Genomic DNA, 16992 nt, shown 5'->3' with positions numbered 1-16992 from the left:
GATAAATGTACTGCTTATTTAAAAACAGTGTTTGGATATTAAATGTCATAGTATTTAGTACTGTGTGCTAGGTATAAGACAGAAATAAAATTACCTTATTATAAATAATGTTTTCTTTGTATGAGATAAGCAAAATTGATATTTATTGCTTTGATAGCACTTTTAAAAATGATTACATTTTTAAATCATTTATTAAATATTATTTCCAAAGAGATGGACAACCAAAAATACAACATATATAAAAGAGCTACTAAGTGAATTCATTTTCTAAAGGCGTCTTAACAATTCATGTGTACGCTTAACTCTTTATTGAATTTGATTTTTATTGCCTCCTCTGTTAAAATAACTGTAGAAAATTTCTCTTAAGCTGAAGAAAATATAGAAAAGAAATATAAGTGAAGAAGAACGTAAGTTTTTATTTGTCACCTTTTTGTTTGGATTACACTAAGATTTACAGAAAAGGTAAAAAAAGTAGCACACAGATTCCCAATGAACCCTTAACCTGTTTAAACAAATGTAAGTATCTTACAGAAATAGTTTTTATGTAAGGAAAAACTATGATCCAACTAGGAAACATTGTTGTAGTACTAATAACTAAGCTATAAACCTTACTCTAATTCCCAATTCATGTGCATTTTTCTGGTCCATGATTCCTTCAAGTATACTGTATTAAATGTTTTGCCATGTTTCCTTCATTTCTGCTTATCTGTTCCCCTCCACCATCCTTATCAGTCATATTGAAGACATTTCCTCAATTTGGGTTTGTCTGATGATTTATCACGCATTTGGGGCAGGTCAATATATGTATTTACATACATAATATGTAGTCTTGTGTATATCATTGTGTGTGTTCATTAACAGTGTTTATACTTAACTATATACACATTTTATCCAATTCAAAATGTACTACGGTTTGTGTTTTTAACAATGTATATTGAAAATCCTTCCTCTTCAGTAAAGTTCTTCATATATTTTCTATGACATTCAAAATTATATTAATTATTAAAGTCTGACAAATCAGAGAATTTGTCTTTTTAATAAAATACAATCAATATTCAATAATATATTTTCTTATTCATTGTGATGTATAAAACCAACTTTACTTTTACCTATTTGTTGATAATATCCCCAAGATTCCCCAGATATCTAAATTAAATACTTCCTCTTGTCCCTAAGCATAACTCAAAAGTTTTTCATTGATGATTTGTTAAGGAGATTTTCTATTTTCCCCAAATACACACACACACACACACACACACAGACACACACACACACACGTATGTCATGGGTCTAACACTTCTTTCACATCTCTTATTTTTACTTTTTTTGGTGTAAGTCTCCTGATTTTCTGCTTTAAAAAAATATATTTTGGCCAGGCACGGTGGCTCACACCTGTAATCCCAGCACTTTGGGAGGCCGAGGCGGGTGGATCACGAGGTCAGGAGATCGAGACCACGGTGAAACCCCGTCTCTACTAAAAATACAAAAAATTAGCCAGGCGCGGTGGCGGGCGCCTGTAGTCCCAGCTACTCGGAGAGGCTGAGGCAGGAGAATGGCGTGAACCCGGGAGGCGGAGCTTGCAGTGAGCCGAGATTGCGCCACTGCACTCCAGCCTGGGTGACAGCGCGAGACTCCATCTCAAAAAAAAAAAAAAAAAATATATATATATGTATATATATATATACATACATACATGTATGTATGTATATATATACATACATACATGTATGTATGTGTATGTATGTATATATATACATACATACATGTATGTATGTATATATGTATGTATGTATATATATACACATATATATGTATGTATATATATATACATACATACATGTATGTATGTATATACATACATATATATGTATGTATGTATATATATACACATATATATGTATGTATATATATACACATATATATGTATGTATGTATATATATATATACACATATATATGTATGTATGTGTATATATATATATATACACATATATATATATGTATTTCATGTCCATACCAAATGCACATCTGATAAAAAGCAGGGGAGTGATTCTGAGTTTATGAAATAATGTCCTGCTTCAGTCAGACCACACAGACCAAATTAGAAACTCCAAGAGCCAGTGTTTGTTCTCTTTGACTTGTCCTCAAATCACAGCTGATCAGAACAGAGTTAATCAGATTTTCTCTCCTGTAGCTTTGAATGTGGAACATAGAGACACAGAGATTAATTATTATCTTTGAGTCACATTAATTGAAGTGGCTCTCAAACTTTAATGTGCCTATGGATAACCAAAGGACTTGCTAAAATGCAGATTCAGGTCTAGGATACAGAGAGCAGTTCTGCCTTTCTTGTAAGCTCTTAAGCAGTGCTGAGGCTGCTTTTAGTAGGACCACATTGTTAACAGCAAGGATATATATTAACCAGAAAGTTGATGAAATTATTTGCTGCTACTCTTGAAGTGTCCAGGTTTTTCCCCTTCCTTTGGTTATTTTCTCTTCTAATTGCTCGAGACAGCTCACCGTCTTTTCAATAAATTCATCCTTTTTTCTGTTATACTTAAGTTTTATCTAAAGGTATAGTTCATTCATTTGTAATTCATTTAATTATATGGGCTCCTGTAATTATTTTTTAGGAAAATAAAGAGTATATCTAAAGAAAAAAACTTAAATAATTAATTTTTTAAAAATGTGAAATATAAACCCAAATTCATTTTTTCTTCACATTAACCAGAGTCAAGTCATTGTGATTACAACAAAAAAATGTCAAAACCAAGAATACTAACTAATGCCACTGTGTGTGTATATTAGTGTTGTAGGTATTCACAATGAGCTTTATTTAATTTCCCCTATTCATTACATTACAGAGTGTTAAATGCATTAACAAAGAAATTCAACTCTGGCTTCCCCCTGAAAGTACTTGCTCTGTTGTGGACAGGGAATAGTAATTTCTGAGTGTCTGTTAAATTAAGGTAAACCAATTTATTTCCCTTCCTAAGTGGTTTGTTGTACCCAGCCTCAGTTTCTCTAGTACTTGTAGTCCTATGTACATCATAATGTCTCACAATGGTATCTGAGATTTTTGAGGCTTAAGTGAGCATCAAATAATCAAGTACAGTAGTAATTATAAAAAGCCATACCGCACTTTGGGAGGCCGAGGCAGGCGGATCACTTGAGGTCAGGAGTTCGAGGCCAGCCTGGCTAACATGGTGAAACCTCGCCTCTTCTAAAAACATAAAAATTAGCCAGGCATGGTGGTGGGCACCTGTTTTCCCAGCTACTCAGGAGGCTGAGACAGGAGAATTGCTTGAACCAGGGAGGTGGAGGTTGCAGTGAGCTGAGATGCCACTGCACTCCAGCCTGGGCAATAGAGCAAGACTCCATCTCAAAAAAAAAAAAAAAATCCATACCATAAATCTCTAAGTAGGGAAATGAAGAATATGTAATGGATAACATTCTAATATGCATGTCAATGAGTCTTTCCCTCATTGCTTGAATTTAGGAGGAAATAATTTTGACACAATTTTTAATCTCATTCAGAAAAAAAGAATCTGTAAAACATAATTTTTAGTTGTAAAATAACTTTCACACAATGGGGGAAGTTCTTAAATATTGTAAGAATATTAATAATAGCTCAAAGTACATAGAAAATACATTTATGTTTATATATGTTAACATCTCTAGAATCTACATAACACAACAGAAACAGCTTCTTATAATTTAAAGTGAAATGTAATGTTTACAATATTTTTGCATTCTAATTCCTTGTTATGACTACCCAAGAATTCGAAAAATAACTCTCAGCAGTGTCCATTTTTTAATCTGGATAACTGCCGCTTTTGCTATCAGGAAATCTTTCATCTTTCTGGCAAAAGATTACAGTAACTTTTCTTAAGTGCAATGCTACACAACTCTCTCCCTATACATGGTTTGGATGTAGTTGCCATAATCACTAGCTAATTGGTGAGCTCTGATTGGCCTAAATCATGCAGAGTGACCTAAAAAGACTGGTTCAAGTGTGGCCTACTGATCCATTAGGGGCTTATGAGATCTGCACTCAGGACTGTTGTTCCTCTGTTGAGTGAAGAGAAGAGTTCTTTTCATTACTGACACTTAAGGAGCTTTTAAAAATGGGGATGTGTGGGCCCCAGGCCAGACATAGAATCTAAGGAGCTAGGTTTAGGTAGGGGTTGTTTTTAAAAGCTCCTTCAGAAGTCTAATAAGCATTCCAGTTTCACTCACTCACTGATTCATGGTGTAGATTAACTCACAGCATCTTTCCATGATGTAAAACTTGAGTGTGAAAACAATGTAGATGAAGACAGAACCAAGACATAAAGGGAAATGGAGTTTTGACGAGATTTGAATCCATGTCTGAATTCAACATTACTGCAAAAACTTTGCTGCTACTTTACAATCAATTCTTTTCTGATGTAAATGAGTTCAAGTTGGATTTTTGGTCACTTTTAACAAATAGGCCTAATATATAAATAAAGAACATTTTAAGTACTTTATTTTATCACTGTTTTCTTAAGATATTTTATATCTGTTTACAAATATTAATATGGTAATTGTCAATAAGTAATGCTATAAAATAAAATCCAAAGTTACTATATATATACTCCTATGGTCCCATCAATTACCCCATACAATTGAAGTCGTCATTGGTCCCAAGAATTGCAACTCATTTAGAGTCTAATTATATTTCTCTTCTAAGTCTCACAAAATAAATGACTTTGCATGTTTTGACATTAGATACATTAAAAAAGAGTGTAGTATAAAAGGAAACAGGTTAAACTCATTTTGTTTGTACTTTTAATTGATTTATGAGTTTCATAGCCATATTACATTATCAAAATTTTTAATATATTTATGATAGGCTCATAGCAACTATAAAAGTCATCTTCACATGACAAGTATTTTTTCTGTGCCACATATATTTCAACAAATCAAAGAGGCCTGCAACTATATGAACAGATTTATCATACCTACTAATAATTAATCATGTGACTAAATAAACACATGACTAAATTAATGCAATTCTAAAATTTACAATGGGATTTTTCCTTTTGTCTCCCTCATGCATTCATTCCATATTGTTGTTTCATGGCCAGAACACTTGTTTGTACCAAGAATACTAGGTAAACTGAGAAATATAGGTATTTTTATGTAAATAAAAGGATAAAAATTATGCCACGCAAAAATCTTTTTTAGGCCCAATATATTGTTCTAATTTGTTCCCAAACCTGAGGTTAAATGGAAATTTTACCAACTTATTTACAATGTAATTATTTTATCTTTAAAATATAATTCTGTCATTTTTAAATTGATTCATAATTTGTAACAATGATTAGTATATATCTATGATACCTAATTATAGAACTGTTTATGGTTATCACAAATGCTAAAAAAATGATAAATGTTGTTCTTGTTCTGTTTCAGTTATTCATTCCTACATTTGAAAAAGCTCTAATAGTTTGTAATTTAGGACAATGAGTTATTATTTCTCATGTTTCTGTAGGTCAGAAATTTAAGCAGTGCTGGGCTGGGCAGTTCTGTTCCATTTGGTGTCAGAGCTTATTCTGTATTCAACTGTATTCAAGTGGTATTCAACTGGTGACTGAAATGAGCTAGTCTAGAAATATGCAAAACATACACATCCCTCATGTCACAAATCTATCCAAAAACAGTATTAGCAAAAAGCCAAGAATTGCATCATGCAAATTAGGTCCAGGTACAGAAATGCCTCCCTAAGGGAAATTACTCAGTTGTAGCTTCTCAGTTTAGCTCTTCTTGTTCCAGGGCTAAAAACACAAGTTACTTGAAGTTTCTCTAAATCTAACTATCTGTGTAAAAAAAGAAATTATTTTTCTTCCTTACTCTACCACATAACATGTAATAATGAAGCAAAAATGAGAAAAAAAATCACAGAAACTCCAATAAAGAGGAGAATGGAAGCACAGAGCAGTCAATGGTTTACACCTGTTTTGAAATCCAATTGTGCATATATTGTTAGTGATTTCTACATCCAAAGCAGGGAATAGTTTTCAATTAACACCCCGTTTTCTCCCCACTCTCGTTGGGGAGACTATGCCTGTGAGGAAAAGGAGGTTTATGGAATATCTCTAACTTTCCATTCAGTTTTGCTATGAACCACAAATCATTCTAAAAAATAAATTTATAAGAAAATGAAATGCAGAAACAGAAGTCTCTGGTAATAGTACAAAAACCTGTCCCTCTCTTTCAAAAATTAAAACCTGGAAGTAGGTGTTCAAAAATGAGCTTAGTAAGTGTTTTACACTTTTTGTAGCTTTCAGTGTGAATTGAAAGAACAATTGCAGCACAGCTATTTTGAATGATGATGCTTATCTTGACTTCTAATGGTTTTTTATTGATAAGCCAAGCACAGAATAAAAAACAACTTCTGTTTTGACTTTCAATATGTAAAACCAGTGTATAAGCCATGGAATACTGGAAATCCTTCAGAAAAATCTATCCTTTATAGGAGTTGACATTTATCTCCTGAAATCCAATTATGTTCTTTACTTGTGTATTTTTTAAATGCAATCAGCTTCATAAGAAATTGGCACCAATAATTCTATAGTTTTTTATATACCACTTCAAGAAATTCCAATTAAAGTTGTTAAAATTTACATATTAATATTTGTCAGAGACAAAACAGAGACGCTAAGCTACTTGCATTGTTTGTAAAATCCCCACTTCTCCCAATCTTGCCTTCATATATTAAAAAGTACCATTATCATTTTCAAACAGTAAATCATTTGATTACAATATGCACGACGATGTGAGTTCACCTAGTCCAGGGTCACACGGACACCATGGTATAGCAGAAGGGCCCATCTCCTGGCCCAAGGCCAGAGTCTCAGATTGAAAATTTACATGTGTTTATTACAATTAGGTCAGGAATTGAGGCTTACATAACTTTTTGTCCTAAAACATTGACATTCCTCCTTGCTTTTTCTTTCACATATGCAAGTACACAAAGCATATTTCTGAGAGATTATTAAAACCTAGGTAGTAATTGCAATCAAAGCAGTATGTTTTCATATTTAGATTATCTTCGGTTGATAAGCTGTTTTGACTGCAAACCCCAATGATTTAGTCACTAATGAGGATTGTTTTCTCTCTGAGGGCTGTAAGCTTAAGTATGTCTTTATGTAGCTGATGTTTTTCCCTCTTTCTTAAAGCTCATTAATTAGAAGCTAACTTCCCCCAGTTGTAGCTTTTTAATGTGCTGCTTTAGAAGAGCTTTCACTGCTTAGCATTAAAATGTCACTGAATCCAAACAGCTTTTACATTCTCTTAAAGAAAGCATTTTATACCAAGTGCAATAATACAGTTAGCAAAGAACTAAAAGAATAAATTTGCGTTTTGGAATTCATATGAAGCTTTCTTTCTTTTCTTTTCTAATTCCATTGAAGAAGTATAGAAACTATTTTTGCAATTCAGGATTTTTCTGTGTAGCATAACCCTAGAACCAAGATGGCATACCCTAAATTACCAGCAATTACAGAATTATGTTATATGATTTCCATAACTGTTAACTTAAGCCCATCAACAACTCCCAATGAGTGCTTCTCATCACCATCCATCATAATCTACTTTCCTTTTAAAGTTTATCTTAAACATGCTATTTTTAGATGTTGGGCATCTGCATACAATCATATGTTTATGCTACTGATGCTACTGATATTCTTTGTTCCCATCATGTTTTATTTCACTCCCATTTCTCACCCCCAGCTCTGTTTCTATGTCACAGGCAACAATCTAAAATGTGGTTGATATGTGTTATTGTAGTCTTATATTTTCATTTAAAAAATGTAGTGTAGTTTTCTGTGCACATATTTTAAATGTTTCTAACTATATTATTTTTAACACCATATTCCTGTTGCTATGTGTACGTTTCATAATTTCATTCCCTGCAAAACCATCCTTCACATTTGGGTTTTATATTTGACAGTATTGGATATAATTATTATCTCCTACTCCCTGCAATCACACACATACTCACACACCCATCTGTAATAAATGTTCATAAATATAGCCTCTTATGGAGCAGCATGAAAATTTCTCTGTGGTTCATATCCAAGAGTGGGTGGGTTGGTTCTTATGGTTAGAGTTTTATCAATTTGAATAAGCCTTGCTCTCCAGAATGCCCGGAGCAGTCTACATTCACATGAATAGTATATTGGGCTCATATCTATAACACTAATTATTATCCAGTTTTATAATTTGCTAAACTGTCTTAAAATATATATATATTTCTCTCTTGTTTTGTTTTTAGACAGTGTCTTGCCCTGTTGCCCAACCTGGAACAGTGGCATGATCACAGATCACTGCAGCCTTGAACTCCCCAGCTCAAGCAATTCTCCCACTTCAGCCTCCCAAGTAGCTGGGACCACAGGTCTGTGCCACCATGCCTGGCTTTGTTTTTGTTTTTGTTTTTTGCTTCTGTTTTTGTTTTTGTAGAGATGAGGTCTTCCTATGTTGCCCAAGCTGGTCTTGAACCCCAAGGCTCAAGAGATCCTTCTGCCTCAGCCTTCCAAAATGCTGGGATTACAGGCATGAGCCACTATGCCCAGTCAAAATACATATTTCTAATTATAAAACAGCTCTTCATATTTATGCAGTGAATTGGATTTCTTCTCAAGTTACTTGATTACACCTTTGGTTTACTTATTGAATAAGCTGTTGGTTTGTAGGATTCTCTTGTGTTTTCTTGATTTTAATCTTCTAACATTATTAGACATTTTGCATATTTTTTCCAACAGGTCATCTTTGTTATATTTGTTCCAGGTATTGTCCTTTTAACTGAATTGTTTTTATTTTAATGTGCTAAACATGCCAATTTACTATGATGTAGCTTTCTTTAAAAAGATGTTCTTCTATACTACAATTATCTTACCCTCATAGTTTTAGCTTTCTAATTTATATCTTTATCTTAAAGTAGACTGAAGTCTAATATGTTCCTCTGTGAGGATCCACATTTATACAAACAATGAGGCATCATGCAGTTAAATTTCTCAAAGCACAAGTTATAAGTAGAAATCTATACCTATTAGAGGGTCTTGGACTAGACCAGGTAGCCAGCATTCACCTGCTTTTGTTTATTTGTTTGTTTTGTTATGTGTTTAAGACAGGGTCTTGCCCTGTTGCCCAGGCTGGAGTGCAGTCATGCTATTACAACTCATTGCAGCCTTGATATCACAGGCTCAAGTAATACTACCACCGCTCAGCCTCCCAAGTAGCTGGAACTACAGGCGTGCACCACCACACCTGGCTAATTTTTGTATTTTTTTTTAGAGATGGAGTTTCACCATGTTGCCCAGGCTGAACCCAAATTCCTGGGCTCAGGCCATCTCCCTTCCTTGGCCTCCCAAAGTGCTGAGATTATAGGCATGAGTCAATGTGGCCAGGCTTGACTATTTATTTATTTGTTATAAAATATATTGTTAGTTTATTAAAAATCCCTTGCTAGACTACAGAATTTTTTAGAAAAGTTGAGGTAAGTATTAATTTTGAAACTGCACACTCAGAGCAAGTTTAAAATAATACAAATTAACATGAAAATCCATAATACCCAAAAATTCTATATCATTTTAAAGTAGAAAATTAAATGCTCCAGCTGGTTACTCACGTTGTACAATTTCCTAAGTTAAAAAAAGAAGTCTTAACTGTAAGTGTAAAAATTATAGAACATTCCAATATCCATGCAACTACTTCTAGCCTCATCTAACTTTCAATAAAACTGATGATTTTCAGTGTATACATGTTTAAGATGGAAGTTCCTATCTAATATAAATTTGAGATAATTTTGAGAAGAATTTGATGACAGGCAGAAGAGCATATTTGTATTTTAAAAGTCTAAAAATTATAGATGGTATGGGAAAGTTATGTGTTACTCATGAGTGAGAACATAAGAAGCATATTTGAAGTGGGCAAAGGACATGAACAGACACTTCTCAAAAGAAGACATTTATGCAGCCAAAAAACACATGAAAAAATGCTCATCATCACTGGCCATCAGAGAAATGCAAATCAAAACCACAGTGAGATACCATCTCACACCAGTTAGAATGGCCATCATTAAAAAGTCAGGAAACAACAGGTGCTGGAGAGGATGTGGAGAAATAGGAACACTTTTACACTGTTGGAGGGACTGTAAACTAGTTCAACCATTGTGGAAGTCAGTGTGGTGATTCCTCAGGGATCTAGAATTAGAAATACCATTTGACCCAGCCATCCCATTACTGGATATATACCCAAAGGACTATAAATCATGCTGCTATAAAGACACATGCACACGTATGTTTACTGCGGCACTATTCACAATAGCAAAGACTTGGAACCAACCCAAATGTCCAACGACGACAGACTGGATTAAGAAAATGTGGCACATATACACCATGGAATACTATGCAGCCATAAAATATGATGAGTTCATGTCCTTTGTAGGGACATGGATGAAACTGGAAAACATCATTCTCAGTAAACTATCACAAGGACAAAAAACCAAACACCACATGTTCTCACTCATAGGTGGGAATTGAACAATGAGAACTCATGGACACAGGAAGGGGAACATCACACTCCGGGGACTGTTGTGGGGTGGGGGGAGGGGGAAGGGACAGCATTAGGAGATATACCTAATGCTAAATGATGAGTTAATGGGTGCAGCAAACCAACATGGCACATGGATACATATGTAACAAACCTGCACATTGTGCACATGTACCCTAAAACCTAAAGTATAATAATAAAAAAAATAAATTAAAAAAAAAAAAGATTGCTTTACATGTTGCCACTCCAAGTTGTTTAGATTGTTTTAGATGGTGAGCTCAAAACTATTAAAGAATGTAGCAGCATTTGAACCCAAGAATATGAGAATTAGTCTGTCAGCCTGTGGAAAAAGGTTTACACGGACCACTTAAAACAGCATGGCAAGATAAATATATACATAACTAAATAAAAGTTATCTACTTATCAATATTTTTTATTAAAAGTATGACATGCCAGGGAAATTTTCAGGTAATAGGGAAACAGAATTTTATGAACACATGTAATTCTTATCACAAAAAAATGTATCTTCTACTTTGGGAGGAATAGACAATAGATACATAATCATACGCTAGTCACCTAGTCACGATTTTTGCAAAACGAAATGAGGGTTTATACCACAAAGACCTTAGAAAACATTCACTGATAAAATATAGCCCTAAACCAGTTGAAACCACCATCTTTGTTTCTGAAATCCACAACTATATAAAAGTGTATCTGTTAATGTTTGATAGCTAATTAATATGGGAAGCAATTTCTTCTTTGCCTTCGATTCCATTCAAAACTTGATAAGAAGAAAAAAAACTTGACAGAAATAAAGGATGGGGTTCAGAGTCAGACTGTTCAATGACTGAAAAATTAGCAAGACTTGGATCCTTACAAAGTCCAAAGACTTTATCTTACTAATTCAGTAGCCACATTTGCAATATAGACATTTCAATTGGTCCACTTGATATTAATCCAAAATTGCTGGTATCTCAGACAGATATTTTCTCAATCTATAGTGAAAAGGCTAATAAATTGAGAATTAATTTATAGCCTTAATCTCTTTAACTTTCACTGATTCAGTGGTAGATCTTATCACTGCATAAGGAAAGCTTAAGTCCAAACACAACCACCAAAGTCAGTGAAAACAAGTTTTGACAAAAAGAATATCTTTAACTTTGATGCCTCTTGCTGAACCACATGAATTATCCAATCCAAAATTGTCACATATTTCTGAGCCTTATTTATTCAATGATTCCAGTGTGATAAAACAAGTTTGTTGTAATTGTCTGACCACAGTAAATTGTTTATCTCATTTCTCTTCTTTGCGTTAGCTGCTATACAGAACACAGCCAAATTTGCAGCTTAATTCAAGCAAGAGTAAAAAAGAAAAGCAAATTACAGCATATTTTTCTGTACTAATCTCAAATTAGCCTTTATTTTCTAATTTTGCGATACATGTCTCAATTTTCAAAATAATGTATAATACAATCACCTATTTTTTTTTATATAGTTCTGGAAAGAGTAACAGATGAAGAAGTAAAGAAAGACAGGTTGAAATTGTGGTATTTTAAATCATATTAGATGATATTTAAGGTCAGCCTTAAGAATGATATGTAAAATTATTTTAGAAGAGTTTTTCCTGGGGTGAAATTTCTTATGAAAAAGCTTTATTAAATATGCCTATAATTTTTCAGCCAGAGTAGCTGATTTAATTGAAGTCTCATTTTAAAAGTAATTGATGGTACAAACCTATTTTCCTTTATCCCTATTCTTATTTGACTAATTAGCACAGTTCTTAGTTTTTACACTAATTAAAAACAGTTTGTATTTAAAGGCAAAAAATGAATATAGATAAAATTATTTTTTCTCAGACTATAAAGAAATTTTAATATTAATAAAAATATGCAAAAGTTAGTGATTTCTTCAATATTTACAACAGAGCAAATGTTTCTATTGTTTACTTTGTAATGTTACCACCAACAGCCTTATAAGATAAGCTGATTTATCACATTTCTGTCTCTTCATCCTTCAAATTTAATTTTGGAGATATCAGTATTTGAGTTAATTTTAGAAAGGATACATAAAACCAATTTCAGTTCTTCCTATAAGACAAAACTTTTTCTAAGAGATGAGGCAATTTAATTATTCCCAATTGCAACCCTTTTTCTAAGTCTTCTTAAAACCTTGAGAATGTGTTTTGCTAAGTTTGGTGGGTATTTTTTAGCTTGGCATTGACCATTATGAAACCGAATCATCAACACAAGTAATTGAAGAGATTGTAGTTGGTACACTAATGAACAAATTACTTAGGCTGATTTACAAAATGACCATTATTTGGCTCTCTTGAATATTTTATAAATAAATGCCTAGGTTTCTGACTTTTTTTTTAAATGTTTTCTTTAGATGTTTGATATTATGTAAAAATGCCTGTAAGCTAAGAGGTTTGGGCAGTTCACAAAAGGGGCCAAAGATTTCTTTGTCATAATAGAAAACTCATCATTTTTCCTAACACTACATATTCCCTTTTAATTCTGCTTCTAGTATACATGATAGCACAAGAGGATCTACCCTTAACCTCCTGCTTTAAAAAGATTGGTCTCGGCCAGGCACAGTGGCTCATGCCTGTAATCCCAGCATTTTGGGAGGCCGAGGCGGCCAGGTCGCCTTAGGTCAGGAGTTCGAGACCAGCCTGACCAACATGGAGAAAGTCCATCTTTACTAAAAATACAAAATTAGCCAGGCGTGGTGGCACATGTCTGTTATCCCAGCTACTCAAGAGGCTGAGGCAAGAGAATCACTTGAACCCAGGAGGCAGAGGTTGTAGTGATCCAAGATCGTGCCATTGCATTCCAGCCCGGGCAACAAGAGTGAAACTCCATCTCAAAAAAAAAAAAAAAAAAAAGATTGGTCTCTTTCTTTAACCTTTCTATCATGATCTTACCCTTAATGCATTAACAGTTTAGGTTGAATGACTTCTGAAGTTTACGGGATACGTACAATGTTCTAAGCGCTGGTATACCATAATTTTCACACTTGTTATGAAAGTGGTATTACTATTAGCCACATTTTTTAGGTGAGGGAACTGAAGCACAGAGAGTTTGGGTTGTGAACATGCCAATAGGTGACAGACATTTGGTTCCAGGCTACAGGAGGGATATCCTATTTTATAATCTCTCTTTGATTTCTAGCCCCCGCAGATAAATTGCCATTTTGGTCATTCGCTTGGGTGATCTACAATCTGTAGCTCGCAGACAAGTACTGCAGAGCCTCCTCCCTTAAACCTGCTTCCATGAGCCTTGGATTCTCTATCCCAATTCTTGTCTAGTGCTCCAATTCTATTTCTTTTTTATTTCCTTTTTATTTTTATTTATTTATTTATTTATTTTTTGAGATGGAGTCTTGCTCTGTCGCCCAGGCTGGAGGGCAGTGGCACAATCTCGGCTCACTGCAACCTCCGCCAACCAGGTTCATGCCATTCTCCTGTCTCAGCCTCCCGAGTAGCTGGGACTACAGGTGCCCGCCGCCATACCCGGCTAATTTTTTGTATTTTTAGTAGAGACATGGTTTCACCATGTTAGCCAGGATGGTCTCGATCTCCTGACCTCGTGATCCACCCACCTCGGCCTCCCAAAGTGTTGGGATTACAGGTGTGAGCCACCATGCCTGGCTCTATTTCTTATTTATATTAAGTAATGATTAAGAATTTTTAGTGAAATCAAACTAGAAAAAGCACAAAAGTTCCCAACTCTGACAGCTTCCTTTTCAAAATTGATAGATACGAAATTATGGCATATGCAGAGAGGCTGTTTCAAACCTAAGTAAGTATATAGGAGATGCATACCAGAGATAGAAAATGAAGAAGCCTCTATCTGAAGATGTAAAAAGGTCAAAGAAATTTGCTTAAAATTACTAAAACTTTCAGTGGTTTAGCCAGACTATTTCATTTTCTGTTTACGTGAATTTCACCGACATACATCTTTGTTCTGTCCTTTATCCATCATACTAAAGTCATTCTCTTTCTGCCTGTACTCAGGTGTTTTTGTCAAAGTGGACTTGGATAACTTTGAAATTACTGGTATAAAGATTTTGCTTTGCTGTGACTAAAAGAATAACAAAAACTAGGCAACCTTCTTTTTGGTTCTACATGAAGTAATTTAAAATATCTCCAAAAGTAACACTATTAAAAGGGAAACAATATTCAAGGAATGTAATTCTAGGCAGTTATTAGCCCCTAGAAGACACAAACCATGGCTTCTGAATCTATTTATAAGTGGTGTTATCTTGCATAATACCCAGACCACTGTTGACCATTTAATGAATAGTTGTGGAGTAGGTGAATTTAATAACCTTACAATTACCTAGCTGTGATAATTGTTGCCCTAAATTTAAACTCCAAAAAGATATATTGCTAATGAGACTTTACATTGTACACAATTAGAATGGCTAGTGATGATGTGTAATTGTTATGAATCTTAGTTTGCACACTTGGTTGGGTACAACACACATTAAAAAAAACCTCTATATTTTAAGGCCTCACCCAGTGTTCTGTAGAAAACAAAACCTAAATTAAACTCATATGGTATTATTTCATTGAGAAGTACAATCCCACAGAAACAGAAATGGGAGGGGGATGGAAAACAAAGTGTGGCCAGAAAGGATGGAGACCACACAGAAAAGAGTGTATGAGGAAGCTGATTGTTCTTCATATCAAGCACAGCTGATCACTTGGCCTTCAATGATGTCTTCATTGAGGCATTGTTAACTGCTGCTTTGTAGAACAGTCCGTGGAGAGGAGGAGAAAAAGGAAATTCATCGTCTTGATTTTTCCTGTTATGCTAGACAGTTTCTTTAGCCAAAAGCATAGATTTTCTCCAAGTTCAGAAATGACTGGAAGAACCAATAACATGGCGGTTTAGTTTATCAGTCTGGTGCTTGTCTCTAAGTCTGTGGGTCTTGAACTGTTGTGCCTAAGGGTTCTCAGAAGTCACATACAAATGGTCACCTGTTACTTGTTGCATTAATTTGTGAAATAGTGGCTACATGGTCCAGGACTCAGGAATTATTGTAGCAATACTGAAGATAGAAGTCTTAGGAGTAAGGAGGGAAGTGAAGCAGGTAGGGAAGATGGCAGCGCTGAGAGAATCAAGAGAAACACGTAAGAGATGCCTAATACTTGCAACTTAATTTTAGTTTGAGTCAGAACATTACGTATCTATTGCTGAATAATTATTAGCTTAGAGGATGCCAGCAAAAGTGGTAGAGTATGCAGCTTTAATGGCCCATCACTCCACAGAAACTTCAAAAAAATCAAGCAAACAGGATCAGAATCAACTTCATTGGAACTCTGAAAAACAAAGGATTACCGCCAACAAGTAAACGCTTAATAAATAAAAAGGCAACATAAAAATGATAAGAAAGCTATGTGGCACTTTTATTTTCCCTTGTTCTTCTTCTTGACAGCTTGGTGATGGTCTTGAAGATGGCACCCAATGTTCCCAGTGTAAACTCTGGTATCTGGTTTCAGAGAAAGGAGAGGAGACCTCAAGGACAAATAATTGTATTTATCTGTTCTAACCGGCCTGGTGCTAGCCAAAAATTACTTACTCAGGCGTTTGTCTTTATTTCACCTAACATGAAATTCACTCAGGGTAGAAAAGCAGCAGGTATTCCTTTAAAACTTCTTAAGGCAAACAACCCTCAGATCGAGGAGGAAAAGGTTATGGTTGAGATATATAACAGACCTCCTCAAGCCTCATACGAAAATCTGGGGAGAGAGTTTCTTTGGAAAATTAGAACATTAAAAATACTCTTTGTATTCTGGGAAACTTAGGAAGCCACATACACACCCAAGGCAAGAGGCAAGCTTAGAAAAAACTGAGAAGATCCCAAACTTTCAACTCTGTCTGATCTCTAAGACTTATTGAAAGACAAAGTGAAAGATAAGACATAGTTGAAAATGGCCTGGCTAAGTGTTGAAAAAGTGTGCAAACACCATGCCAATCTAGAAAGACAAGTAGATATTTTTCTTTTACTTATTTATATTTTTAAATCATTCTCTTCTCTCTCTCTCTCTCTTCCTCTGGCATTTAAGAAAATCCCTGTCAAAATGTTGATTGATTACACAATAAGGAGCAGACTCTAGAGACCATGAAAATAATACAATTTTTTAAAACAGTTTGGAAAAGTCACTAAGCAAATAGCTACAGCCCACACCAGACAAATCAAAAAACAAGGCTGAAGAGAACAATCTGAATTTCAGAACCATAATAAAATATTCGACATCCAAGTTATAAACAAAATATATGAGGCATGCAAAGGAATAAGAAAATATATCCCATTCAAAGAAGAAATTTAAAAAACTGCCCCTGTGGAAGCACAGACATTGCTAGTACTACACGGAGTTTAAAGAGCTGAAGGAAAGCATGGACAA

Source organism: Nomascus leucogenys, chromosome 5 (genome assembly GCF_006542625.1).
Source record: "Nomascus leucogenys isolate Asia chromosome 5, Asia_NLE_v1, whole genome shotgun sequence".
Taxonomy (NCBI): Eukaryota; Metazoa; Chordata; class Mammalia; order Primates; family Hylobatidae; genus Nomascus; species Nomascus leucogenys.
Note: the sequence above shows the minus strand (reverse complement) of the source record.